Consider the following 14172-nt stretch of genomic DNA (forward strand, 5'->3'; position numbering starts at 1 on the left):
GTAAGTGCCTCAGCCACAACCACATTCATTCCCTAAAAAGGCAGCCAGATAGGATCAAGGGGACACCGAGAATGTTGCCCAACAAGGTCCGTGGCTGCTGGCTTGGGGACACTCTTTGTGAAGCGCAGGGCAGAAGAGGTAAAGATCAGTGCAGTGAGATGGCCAGGAAAGGCGAACATCAAGGGGAGTCCTGGAAAGGTGTTTCCCGATCTACCGAGAAGTTTTGCTGGACCCCTCGCCTGGAGGATATGGCACTAAGTGGGCATCTGTGCACAATTGAGCCATGAGTAAACCTCTGAAACTTCACACCGCTGTATCCTCTGTGTCATTCGTGTCTCATCTGCCCTGCACCGCATGCACCACCACAGCTTCCATCTTACTGATAACATCCTAACTGCCCCGGGATAAAAGCTCTGCCTGTGGAGATCTGTAACAACTCAGCTGCATCATCATCAGTCCCGGAGGATCTGCTTGCAGTGCTGGTCACGCCTGACCGGAAACCACAGGTGGCATCACAACTTAATTTCCCTACAATTTCCCCATTATTTTCCCCATTTTCATCATCCTTTATTTAACAACCATCTTTACTGGACGCCCAGGGCCACGGACCGGGTCACTGCCACCGTGACATCCCCTTTAAGAACGTGACCGGCCCGGTACCGAGTAACCTAAGGCCCTGTGGGGCGCTCCATAATCATTATTACTTTGACTTGTATGCCAATAATATACTTGGCTGTTCATGTCTGTCTGTACCCCACCAGTCCATCAGATAGACTTGAATAAACAAGCTTTTCATAAGGTCTTAAGGCCCATCACACACAGCGTGATCGCTAGCGAGATCATTGATTTTGTGACGCCACAGCTGTCGGGGTAGCTATTGAGGGAGGGCTAAATTAACCCTTCACGGTTGATCCAGTGATTTCCAAATTAATTCACAGGGTGTTTCTAGCAACTGGGAATGACCACACGGAGACGGGGGTCTCTGTACGGGAGGATCGAGACAGATCACTAGTCCCCTTTATTTTAGACACTTCTTTTATAATCTTTTGCTTAATTATGCAAAGTTTTCAACTACCAATAGCATCATTTCACTTTATAAGCCAATAATATTGCAAGAAAAAAGGAAACTACATATATGTACGTATCCAAATAGCATAGAAAGTAATATAATGGCATATTCTTCAGATTTCTAGACCCCCGGTTTCCTTATCTTGCACCTGATGGGAACAGTCTGGTTTCCTGACAGCCTGAACTGTTTTCCTCCTAATTACAAAAATTTATCTTACAGCAACAAAAATGGAGAAACAAAACCTTCAGAGAAAAGGAGCAATAAAACTTCAGCTCTGATTTTTTAGTTTTAACCCTTCACATTCCCCCTAGATAAATTTTTTTTAACACATATGCAGCATCAGGGGTGCTATCCCAAGCTAACAGCTTGAGGGGTACTGGTCTTCACATGACTGATGCCGTGTTACCAGTCATGGCTGTCGCGGCGCACCCGTCCCCCCTGTATACTGCAATTCACGAATAACAATTTTTGAAGATGGTGGTGGAGATCTTTTGTATGTAGCCATGTGCTTGGCTTCAACATCTTCATCAAGTAGCCTTTTGAGATCGGTGCAGAGAAGAGCAGGGGCAACGACACCTTTGGTATCATAATTAGCTGTCTTAGTGCAGAATTTCCTAATACATACAGAAATACACCAAAGAACAAGTTTTAGTATCACATATACAACAAGGATACAGGCAGCAGTGTGTTACAAGCTTTGTACGATCCCAGCTATCCAGCCCCCAATTCCCTTAAACCAATTGGCTGGATTGAGAAAGTAGAAGGTGTCTGACCACCAACTGTCCTTATTACGATCATTGTCTTTATCGTATTGATCTCTGAGTCTTTGAATATCTTCTAACTTTAACTTTAAACTTCTACCAATAATAATGTGGAAAATGCGAAAAACCAAAACATTATGTCCCCTTATTTGCTATTGGCTTGTTGGATGATGAGGAGGAGTTGATAGGGACCATCATACAAGGGTTCTAGTCCGTGCTTCCTGACATGCCTCTTCACGACTACAAAATCACCAGGCTTCAGGTTATGACAGGTGTCGGTTTCTGCTGAATCTGGAAAAGAAGAAGAAACTAGAGCATGGGTGTTCACAAGATTTTTACTAAGCTGAATAACACATTGAACAGCACGGTCAGCCTCTTCTGATAACTGCTGAGGCTGGAAATTTGCAACTGGGGGCCTAGCACCAAACAATATCTCATATGGGGCAGGCCATATTTTACAATAGAGGTAGTACGAATGTGGTATAGTACAATGGGTAGGAGTTCTGGCCATGGAGCCGTAGTCTCCTGCATCATTTTTGGTCAATTGTCCCTTCAGTGTGCCGTTCAGCCTCTTAACTTCCCCACTGGATTGTTGGTGCTACGGAGTATGGAGGGCTACAGTGGATCCAAGCATTGTCAGAACTTTTTGGTACATATGAGAAGAAAAGGCCGGACCTTGATCACTTTCAACAACTTCTGGAACCCCATATCTGCATATAACTTTCCATCACCAGTTTCTTCGCTGTGGTCTTCGCAGTCAAGTTGGTAACAGGGAATGCTTCCGGTCAACTGGAGAACCGGGGCCCAGTAGAATTTTTGCACCAGTGCGAGGGCCTGATTCTTTCCTCGATGTGTAGGCCCATGTGCCCATATGGCAATAGCAGGGTACATCCGCTTAGGGATACACACGAGTTGGTCCTTTTTCCAGAAACCATTATCCATATGTGCCCCATCAGTCTTCCATTGCTTCACCTCTTCCTTTGGAGACATTCTCTGCATCATCATTAAGCGGTCTCGCAGGGTCCGACAGAAAACTTCAGTCTGTTGTAGATCCTCAGGTTCTTGTAGGGTCAATGCTTCTTGTAATTGTTTACGTTGAGAGCGTGTGGTCACCATAGTTGGTATGGTTGGTTCAACGGGTAAAAGAGCGGCGGCTTTTGCTTGTATATCCGCATATACATTGCCAACAGTCTATGGACTGGTCCTAGGACCGCGTGCCTTAACTTTGATAATAGCCACCTGAATAGGTAATTTGATCGAGTCCATGAGGGTTTTAACAGCTTCAGCATTTTTCACTGGAGTTCCGGCAGTAGTAATAAACCCTTGATTGGCCCATAGAGCCCCAAAATCGTGAGCAATACCAAATGCATACCGTGAGTCTGTGTATATATTAGCACGTCTGTTCTTGGCCAAAGTACATGCAGTAGACAGAGCCTGGAGTTCTGCTTCTTGTGCTGACTGTGAGGGCGGGAGCGCAGCTGCGTGCACTACAGTGTCCTCTGTGGTAACAGCATATCCCGTGTGGAATCTACTAAACTCATCAGCATATCTTGAACCATCCGTGTATAACACCAGATCAGGATTTGGGAATGGATTCTCACTGACATTTGGTGGACTAGCTGTTTCTTCAGTCAAAAGTTGGGAACAATCATATTGGAGGTAATCCTCATCACTGCCATCTTTCCTTTTAGTTCATTATGCCGTCTTTCATTATGCGGGATGCACCCGGTATCCACTGACAAAAATAAGTGCATAGTCCAAGAAAACGCTGGAGTTCAGCTTCATCTTTTGGGAAAGGAAGGGAGCTGACAGCTATTTTTCTTTCTTCTGCAATGTTTCTGGCACCCTGAAGGAGACAGTGACCCAAGAATATCACTTGACCAAGGCAGAACTGAAGTCTTGAGGCCGAAACCCAACAGTTCAGTGCTGCCAGATACTTGAGGAGGCTAACAGTGGCAGCAATGGCAAAAGACACCTGCTCATATTTTTTTTTTTTGCAAACTGGTTGGGACTGTTTTGGGCCCCTTGTGGCATCTGTGGGAAAGGCATGCAAAATACAGATTTCCTCACTGTCTTCATCTACATAGGGATTATATAACGTAAGAGCCATCTGACCATCATGTTGGAATTGTATTCTGGAGCGGAACTGTGATAATAAATCTGCCCCTAGTAAATTTACTGGACATGTGGGAGAGATTACAAACTGAGCAGTAACCTCGAGGAAGGGTCCCACAGGGATAGGATTTATAAAAGTATATTAATTGGGAGTATTTAGATTACGATTAGAAGAGGGAACTTGAGGGTAGCATCTATCAGCGGGAGTGTGACAGTCTCTCTGGAAGTGTCCGAGTCGGCCACAGCGCCAACATTGCAGATGGGAATTGGCACGGTGGGTCTGGGTAGTAAGGTTCCTAGTCATAGGATTAGGAGAGTAGGGAGCTGAAGTTTGAGGGGGGGACAGAGTTTGCTGTGTGCTCGCAGCCACGCTGGGCACGATGGTGGGGGCTGCTGTTAGAGCAGGGGCGGCTGTCACAGCTGCCGCTGTTGATTTATTTTTCTGTTTCCTTGCTGCTGCAGAACAGATTAAATTCTTCTAAAAACTTTTTATTACTTTCAATACATTGTCCGGAGTGGAATTATCAACGTCAGGTCTAACTGAAATTTTGCCTCTTGCAATTTGGGTCTGAGGCCGGACACCAAAGCTGCCACAAAAAGATGTGTATGGGCTTCATTATACAATGAGAATCCCAAATCTCTAAATACTACCATAAGACGCCCATAGAACTTCTCGGCGGTCTCCCCTTTGGCCTGTGTGATATCTGTGAGAGAGGTAGCTTGGTCCGCTAATCTATCTTGTGCCCAAACCTTTAAAGCATTGCAGAAATCAACACCACTCTCATAGGTTCCCCCATCCAGATTCATATTATATATTATGCCACCCTCAGTAATTGGAAAATACCCCTCCCCAACTTTTACTCGAAGTATGTGTAATAGATCTCTTCGGGGAGTGGAATAAATCTCTCGATTTGCTGCCATTTGCCTGTAGAAAGCCATGGGGGAAGTCTCTGGATCGGGTAATTGATTGCAAAGGGTGTCTATTTGGGATGGGGTGAAGGGAGTATACTCATAACCACTAGCAATATTAGGCATAGCGGGGACTGAGGATGATAATAGGTACCGTCAGCGTCTCCCGGTCTCCTTGTACAATTATCATCTAGCAGGGAGACCTCTTCTTTCAAATCATTGTTAACTATTTATCTGCCTGACACATCAGTCTCGATATCCGTTTCTTCTTTAATCACTTCCTCAACTCTCACACCACAGTCACTTTCTTGAACCACAATACATCCAGTCCTTGCCATAATAATAGACAATTTTTCCTTCTTCTACATAGCAGTAACAGAAACAATCAGAATTCACTTCCTCTTTTCTTCCTAACGCCTTCATCACACAATTCATGTGCCTAGCCACAAAATTCTTCTTTTCCTTCCGTGGATTCTCTCATTTAGAGCTAAATATCCTTACTTCAGTTGTGTACAGTACTGGCGGCCGTTTCAGTCTCTGTTCCACTGGGTCAATAATCCCCCTCTGGGATTGCCCAAGATTCAACGCGGTACTCAGTGAAAGGAGGAGGGCGTCTCAGACTATCCCTCCGGACATCTCTGGTTATATACAGTGGGGAAAAAAAGTATTTAGTCAGTCAGCAATAGTGCAAGTTCCACCACTTAAAAAGATGAGAGGCGTCTGTAATTTACATCATAGGTAGACCTCAACTATGGGAGACAAACTGAGAAAAAAAAATTTCTTTTTATTTGCATATTATGGTGGAAAATAAGTATTTGGTCAGAAACAAGCAATCAAGATTTCTGGCTCTCACAGACCTGTAACTTCTTCTTTAAGAGTCTCCTCTTTCCTCCACTCATTACCTGTAGTAATGGCACCTGTTTAAACTTGTTATCAGTATAAAAAGACACCTGTGCACACCCTCAAACAGTCTGACTCCAAACTCCACTATGGTGAAGACCAAAGAGCTGTCAAAGGACACCAGAAACAAAATTGTAGCCCTGCACCAGGCTGGGAAGACTGAATCTGCAATAGCCAACCAGCTTGGAGTGAAGAAATCAACTGTGGGAGCAATAATTAGAAAATGGAAGACATACAAGACCACTGATAATCTCCCTCGATCTGTTGCTCCACGCAAAATCCCACCCCGTGGGGTCAGAATGATCACAAGAACGGTGAGCAAAAATCCCAGAACCACGCGGGGGGACCTAGTGAATGAACTGCAGAGAGCTGGGACCAATGTAACAAGGCCTACCATAAGTAACACACTACGCCACCATGGACTCAGATCCTGCAGTGCCAGACGTGTCCCACTGCTTAAGCCTGTACATGTCCGGGTCCGTCTGAAGTTTGCTAGAGAGCATTTGAATGATCCAGAGGAGTTTTGGGAGAATGTCCTATGGTTAGAGTTGAGCGATACCGTCCGATACTTCAAAGTATCGGATCGGAATGGATCGGCCGATCTTTAAAAAAAGTATCGGTATCGCCGATTCCGATACCGGAAGTCCCATTCAAGTCTATGGGACTTCCGGTATCGGAATAAGAAAAACCCTGTTTTTGCCTTGTACAGCCTCTCTGGGGTCTGTACGGGCCTTTCGGGGGGCTGTGCCGGCCTGCCAGGGGGTCTGTGCAGGCTCCGGTGGTCTGTGCCGGCCTGCCGGGGGGCTGTGCTGGCCTGCCGGTGGTCTGTGCAGGCTCCGGTGTGCTGTGCCGGCCTGCCGGGGGGCTGTGCCGGCCTGCCGGGGGGCTGTGCAGGCTCCGGGGGGCTGTGCCGGCCTGCCGGGGGGCTGTGCCGGCCTGCCGGTGGTCTGTGCAGGCTCCGGGGGGCTGTGCCGGCCTGCCGGGGGGCTGTGCCGGCCTGCCGGTGGTCTGTGCAGGCTTCGGGGGTCTGTGCAGGCATCGTCCGATGGGACTAGAAGTCCCATCGGGCGATGCCTGCTACCATGACAGTGATTGACACATTAGCCAATGATGGGACAGTAGTAGTCCCATCATCCGGCTAATGTGTTGAATGTAAAAAAAAAAAAAAAAAAAAAAAAATTACATGCTACATACATGCTACATACATACAACATGCATACTACATACATGCTACATTCATACTACATACTACATACATGCTACATTCATACTACATAAATACTACATGCAACATACATACTACATACATACTACATGCATGCTACATACATACTGCATGCTACATACATACTACATGCTACATACATACCACATATATACTACATACATACTACATGCATGCTACATACATACCACATACATACTACATACATACTACATACATACTACATGCATGCTACATGCATGCTACATGCTACATACATAACACATATATACTACATGCATGCTACATACATACTACATGCTACATACATACCACATACATACTACATGCATGCTACATACATACTACATGCATGCTACATACATACTACATGCTACATACTACATATATACTACATGCATGCTACATACATACTACATGCTACATACTACATATATACTACATGCATGCTACATACATACTACATGCTACATACATACTACATATATACTACATGCATGCTACATACATACTACATGCTACATACATACTACATATATACTACATGCATGCTACATACATACTACATGCTACATACATACTACATATATACTACATGCATGCTACATACATACTACATGCTACATACATACTACATATATACTACATGCATGCTACATACATACTACATGCTACATACATACTACATATATACTACATGCATGCTACATACATACTACATGCTACATACATACTACATATATACTACATGCATGCTACATACATACTACATGCTACATACATACTACATATATACTACATGCATGCTACATACATACTACATGCTACATACATACTACATATATACTACATGCATGCTACATACATACTACATGCTACATACATACTACATATATACTACATGCATGCTACATACATACTACATGCTACATGCATGCTACATACATACTACATACATACTACATGCTACATACATACCACATATATACTACATACATACAATACATTCATACAATACATACATAGATATACAGTACATATAACATAGAGTAACATACTTACCAATACTTGTCACATTGTTCCCCGAAGCCATTGTCTTTTCCGGAATAAATATTAACATAACAAACCACAAAAATACTCACCCACGATCCGAAGCAGTCCACGAGTGTGTCCCACGACGATCTTGGGTAGAGAACTGCAGCATCAGATGATGCTGCCGTTCTCTACGGGCTGCAGGAATCCAATGACGGAAGGTAGGTATCCTTCCGCACTGTATTCCTCCGCCACTTAAAAAAAAAAAAAGTCCCTAGTCTCACTTTATGCCATTGCTGTGTGGGAATTTCCCACGCAGCAATGGCATAAAGTGAGACTAGGGACTTTTTTTTTTTTAAGTGGCGGAGGAATACAGTGCGGAAGGATACCTACCTTCCGTCATTGGATTCCTGCAGCCCGTAGAGAACGGCAGCATCATCTGATGCTGCAGTTCTCTACCCAAGATCGTCGTGGGACACACTCGTGGACTGCTTCGGATCGTGGGTGAGTATTTTTGTGGTTTGTTATGTTAATATTTATTCCGGAAAAGACAATGGCTTCGGGGAACAATGTGACAAGTATTGGTAAGTATGTTACTCTATGTTATATGTACTGTATGTCTATGTATGTATTGTATGAATGTATTGTATGTATGTAGTATATATGTGGTATGTATGTAGCATGTAGTATGTATGTAGTATGTATGTAGCATGCATGTAGCATGCAGTATGTATGTAGCATGCATGTAGTATATATGTAGTATGTATGTAGCATGCATGTAGTATGTATGTAGCATGTAGCATGTATGTAGCATGTATGTAGTATGTATGTAGCATGCAGTATGTATGTAGTATGTATGTAGTATGCATGTAGCATGCAGTATGTATGTAGCATGCATGTAGTATATATGTAGTATGTATGTAGCATGCATGTAGTATATATGTAGTATGTATGTAGCATGTAGCATGTATGTAGTATATATGTAGTATGTATGTAGCATGTAGTATGTATGTAGCATGTATGTAGTATGTATGTAGCATGCATGTAGCATGCATGTAGTATGTATGTAGTATGTATGTAGCATGCAGTATGTAGCATGTATGTAGCATGTATGTAGTATATATGTAGTATGTATGTAGCATGTAGTATGTATGTAGCATGTAGTATGTATGTAGCATGTAGTATGTATGTAGCATGTAGTATGTATGTAGCATGCATGTAGTATATATGTAGTATGTATGTAGCATGTAGTATGTATGTAGCATGCATGTAGTATATATGTAGTATGTATGTAGCATGTAGTATGTATGTAGCATGCATGTAGTATGTATGTAGTATGTATGTGGTATTTTTTTTTTTTTTTTTTTTTTAACATTTAACACATTAGCCGGATGATGGGACTACTACTGTCCCATCATTGGCTAATGTGTCAATCACTGTCATGGTAGCAGGCATCGCCTGATGGGACTTGTAGTCCCATCGGACGATGCTTGCACAGACCCCCGGACATCAGCACAGCCCCCCGGCAGGCCGGCACAGCCCCCCGGCAGGCCGGTACAGACCCCCACAGGGTGCACAGACCACCGGCAGGCCGGCACAGCCCCCCGGCAGGCCGGTACAGACCCCCACAGGGTGCACAGACCACCGGCAGGCCGGCACAGCCCCCCGGCAGGCCGGTACAGACCCCCACAGGGTGCACAGACCACCGGCAGGCCGGCACAGCCCCCCGGCAGGCCGGTACAGACCCCGGGCAGTCCACACAGCCCCCGGCAGGCCGGCAGAGACCCCCGGAAGGCCCGAAATGACGGCGCATCATGATGCGCACACACCGCGCATCATGATGACGTCAGGCTGTCAATCAACTTTGAACTTCCGATTCCGATGCCGAATTCCGATATTGAAAAAATATCGGAAGTCGGTATCGGAATTCCGATACAGCAAGTATCGGCCGATACCCGATACTTGCGGTATCGGAATGCTCAACACTACCTATGGTCTGATGAAACCAAACTGGAACTGTTTGGTAGAAACACAACTTGTCGTGTTTGGAGGAAAAAGAATACTGAGTTGCATCCATCAAACACCATGCCTACTGTAAAGCATGTTGGTGGAAACATCATGCTTTGGGGCTGTTTCTCTGCAAAGGGGCCAGGACGACTGATCCGGGTACATGAAAGAATGAATGGGGCCATGTATCGTGAGATTTTGAGTGCAAACCTCCTTCCATCAGCAAGGGCATTGAAGATGAAACGTGGCTGGGTCTTTCAACATGACAATGATCCAAAGCACACCGCCAGGGCAACGAAGGAGTGGCTTCGTAAGAAGCATTTCAAGGTCCTGGAGTGGCCTAGCCAGTCTCCAGATCTCAACCCTATAGAAAACCTTTGGAGGGAGTTGAAAGTCCGTGTTGCCAAGCGAAAAGCCAAAAACATCACTGCTCTAGAGGAGATCTGCATGGAGGAATGGGCCAACATACCAACAACAGTGTGTGGCAACCTTGTGAAGACTTACAGAAAACGTTTGACCTCTGTCATTGCCAACAAAGGATATATCACAAAGTATTGAGATGAAATTTTGTTTCTGACCAAATACTTATTTTCCACCATAATATGCAAATAAAATGAAAAAAAAACCAGACAATGTGATTTTCTGGATTTTTTTTTCTCAGTTTGTCTCCCATAGTTGAGGTCTACCTATGATGTAAATTACAGACGCCTCTCATCTTTTTAAGTGGTGGAACTTGCACTATTGCTGACTGACTAAATACTTTTTTTCCCCACTGTATATCTATCTATATATACCTGAGTTACGTATCCTACCCAGTCTTCGATCACATCACCACGCCTGACTCTAACAGTGAATTCAGGATTTCAGGATATTTTGACTATAAAGAGAGTCACAATCACTGGTCAATCCGGGGTGTCCGTCCCTTATGAGGTATGGTTTGAGCACTGGGCCCCCAACGGGACTGCATCTCTATATGATTCCACCCAAGAATCACCCCACCATGGGGACAAACCTCAGATCATCTTTGCAGCAACAAGCACAGGAAAACCACACCAACGGTCAGTCTGAACAGTATATCTGCCAACTTACCGTGGTTGTTGTGGGGGATGATCAGTCCCAATTTTCCAGCACCTGCCTCCGCTCTGAGGGTCCTTTATCTTGTTGTCCTCCGGGGGCAGAGGCGTCCCTGTTCAGGGGCCCCACGTTGGGCGGCAACTGTCGGGGTAGCTATTGAGGGAGGGCTAAATTAACCCTTCACGGTTGATCCAGTGATTTCCAAATTAATGCACAAGGTGTTGCTAGCAACTGGGAATGACCACACAGAGACAGGGGTCTCTGTACGGGAGGATCGAGACAGATCACTAGTCCCCTTTATTTTAGTCACTTCTTTTATAATCTTTTGCTTAATTATGCAAAGTTCTCAACTACCAATAGCATCATTTCACTTTATAAGCCAATAATATTGCAAGAAAACCGGAAACTACATATATGTCCGTATCCAAATAGCATAGAAAGTAATATAATGGCATATTCTTCAGAGTTCTACACCCCCGGTTTCCTTATCTTGCACCTGATGGGAACAGTCTGGTTTCATGACAGCCTGAACTGTTTTCAACCTAATTACAAAATGTATCTTACAGCAACAAAAATGGAGAAATGAAACCTTCAGAGAAATGGAGAAATGAAACTTCAGCTCTGATTTTTTAGTTTTAACCCTTCACACAGCGATATCACCAGCGATATCGCTGTGTGTGACAGGCATCAGCGACCGCCCCCCCCACTGAGTATCGCTGATCATGCTTGAACGTCCTGGGCCATTTTTTGATCGTTGGCCTCCTGCTGGCCAGCACACATCGCTGCGTGTGGCAGCGGGAGCCAAAGATCAGCAACGCTGGGAGCTGTTATCCAACGTAAACAGCGGGTTTCTAAGAGCCGCGCGGCTCTTAGATACCCGCTGTTTACTTGGGAAACCAGCGTCACGCTGGTATCCAACGTAAAAAGCGGGTTTCTAAGAGCCGCGCGGCTCTTATAAACCCACTGTTTACATTGGATACCAGCGTGATGCTGGTCCTGATCGCTGGTGAGTCTGTCTATGTGACAGGTCACCAGCGATCACTTAACTATGTCCCAGTGATCCCATCCACGTCTGATCGTTGGTGGGATCGCTGGGACATTGATACGTGTAACGGGGCCTTTAGGGAACCTTGTTTCTTGCTATCTGCTACTCTCTACACTTGTGGGTTTGCCCTTCTTCAACCTCAGTAATGTCTCAAAAGTCTCACAATTTCGAACAGTTCACAAACTTACATCTCAAGGATAATATGGTATTAACTGTGCAGCATCATGCAAGCAATCTGGATCTGCTGGTAGGAAGCCCGATGGAACCTCACGGTGAGTTTCCTCACGCCCCTCAAGGCAACTCCACTCAGACTCTCTGCCAGTTCATGTCTTCACGAGGCCCACCAGCAAAATAAAATGTAAAGAGAAAATTTCAATTTTTGTAAAGAGTTGTGCATAAAAGTGTTATTTAGGTGCTTTAATTACCATCCAGATTTTTCTGTCCTTGCTTTATTAACATTATCTTGAAAACTATCACTTGTTTTAATTTTCATATTTTATATTCACATTAAAACATTAAAAAATAATGACTAACATCACAGCTTCTGCTACCAAATTTTGACCAAATTATTGTGATCGTATTTGTAGACTCCATAAAAATATGCACAAATGAAGTATGTGATGATTTATGAATACAAGAATCTAAGAATCCCTAAAGACTTTAAAACTCTCTGAAAATGCCTACTCTTCTACTAATAAATATGCTCCCCTTTTAATTTTGACATTTGAAAGAACTTTAACAACCAATACTATTGAAAAATAATGGCTTTGAAAATTAAACCAAGAGGAATTTAAAGCATCAAAATCGTTTGCCTCTTTCTATGTCATAGATGAAAGGAAATAAATCTTAAAACAAAGAATCAATTGTAATAGCCCTATTCTTACAACACAGCTTGGAAATGCCACATTGCTGACATTTAATAGTCATTTTAGCCTATATTCCAAAGAGGTTTTAAATTAATAAAGCAAAAATGGAACAAATATATTCAGAATCTTTAGCATATTAAGCTACACTAACAATCCAGTTGGAATGAGGACCTAAAGTCAGGGAACAAAGTAAATGCTTCTCCATCACACCCCCTGACAAAAAACACCAAAATAACATTTATACTGTACAATACACTGTCTCTGGGTATGATTTACAATGAAAACCAGCTCTGTGGAGCCTAAAAGTAATTTGTTAAAACCACTAATTTCCATATAATAGTACACCTCTAAGTAATAGTCATAAAGTTACAAAGAACACTACTTTGTGAGGGCCAAATGATACCCACAATGCATATTACCATCATAGTGTTTCTGGATAAAATACACTGTATCAAAGACAATTTTGCCAAATATTACCAATACCCTATGACCAAATGTTGCCACCGTACTGTTAATATGGCAAGAAGGGAAACGGAAAAGAAAGCTTCGCTCACCAGAATATACCTGAGACCGTCCGTGCTTGGAAATCAGTGGCTGACATGTAGGCAAATAGAAATGGAAAACCTCCGGCACAGGTATCCTTTTTCAATAAAAATTCTTTGTTTATTTAAACATCTTCATCGATAAAAAACAACATCATGGGGACCCCCCACATAGGCCTGATGTCAGACCTATGGGGAGTCCCCATGATGTTGTTTTTTATTGTTGAAGATGTTTAAATAAATAATTTTTTCTTGAAAAAGGATTCCTGTGCTGTTAATATGCCGTGCAAAGTACAATGTTAAGGAAGGAAAATGACAAATAAGTGGCAAATACAGTCTTACACAGGAGCTCTAGAAGTCAGATAAATTATTACAGTTACAGTTCTCTAGCCTTTTCTTATCTAGCTGTAGCCAATATGACAACTTCTTTCAACTATGACTTGTACCAGCAGAGTTTGCTATCCAGACATCTTCAACTCCTCTCTTTCCCAGAATCCCTCTTACATTTCTACAAACTTCCCATTCATTGTTCCCACGGGTGAAGCAAAGCCCTAAAAGGTAAGTGATCCCCTTATTGCTGCATCTCCATTTGTGCCTACCAGTGGTCCCACACAGCATATGTTATTA

The 14172-nt window shown here is 43.5% G+C and overlaps 1 long non-coding RNA gene across 1 annotated transcript; it reads right to left on the reverse strand.

Moving 5' to 3' along the window:
- Positions 1-979: 979 nt before the first annotated feature.
- On the reverse strand, positions 980-12460 carry LOC141098442 (uncharacterized). Its single transcript, XR_012234233.1, has 2 exons — positions 12326-12460; positions 980-2121 (listed from the first exon to the last, which is right to left on the reverse strand). It is a non-coding gene; the product is annotated as an uncharacterized lncRNA (long non-coding RNA).
- Positions 12461-14172: the final 1712 nt, after the last annotated feature.

Source organism: Dendrobates tinctorius, unplaced genomic scaffold (genome assembly GCF_039654945.1).
Source record: "Dendrobates tinctorius isolate UK_male_01 unplaced genomic scaffold, ASM3965494v1 ptg000091l, whole genome shotgun sequence".
Lineage (NCBI taxonomy): Eukaryota > Metazoa > Chordata > Amphibia > Anura > Dendrobatidae > Dendrobates > Dendrobates tinctorius.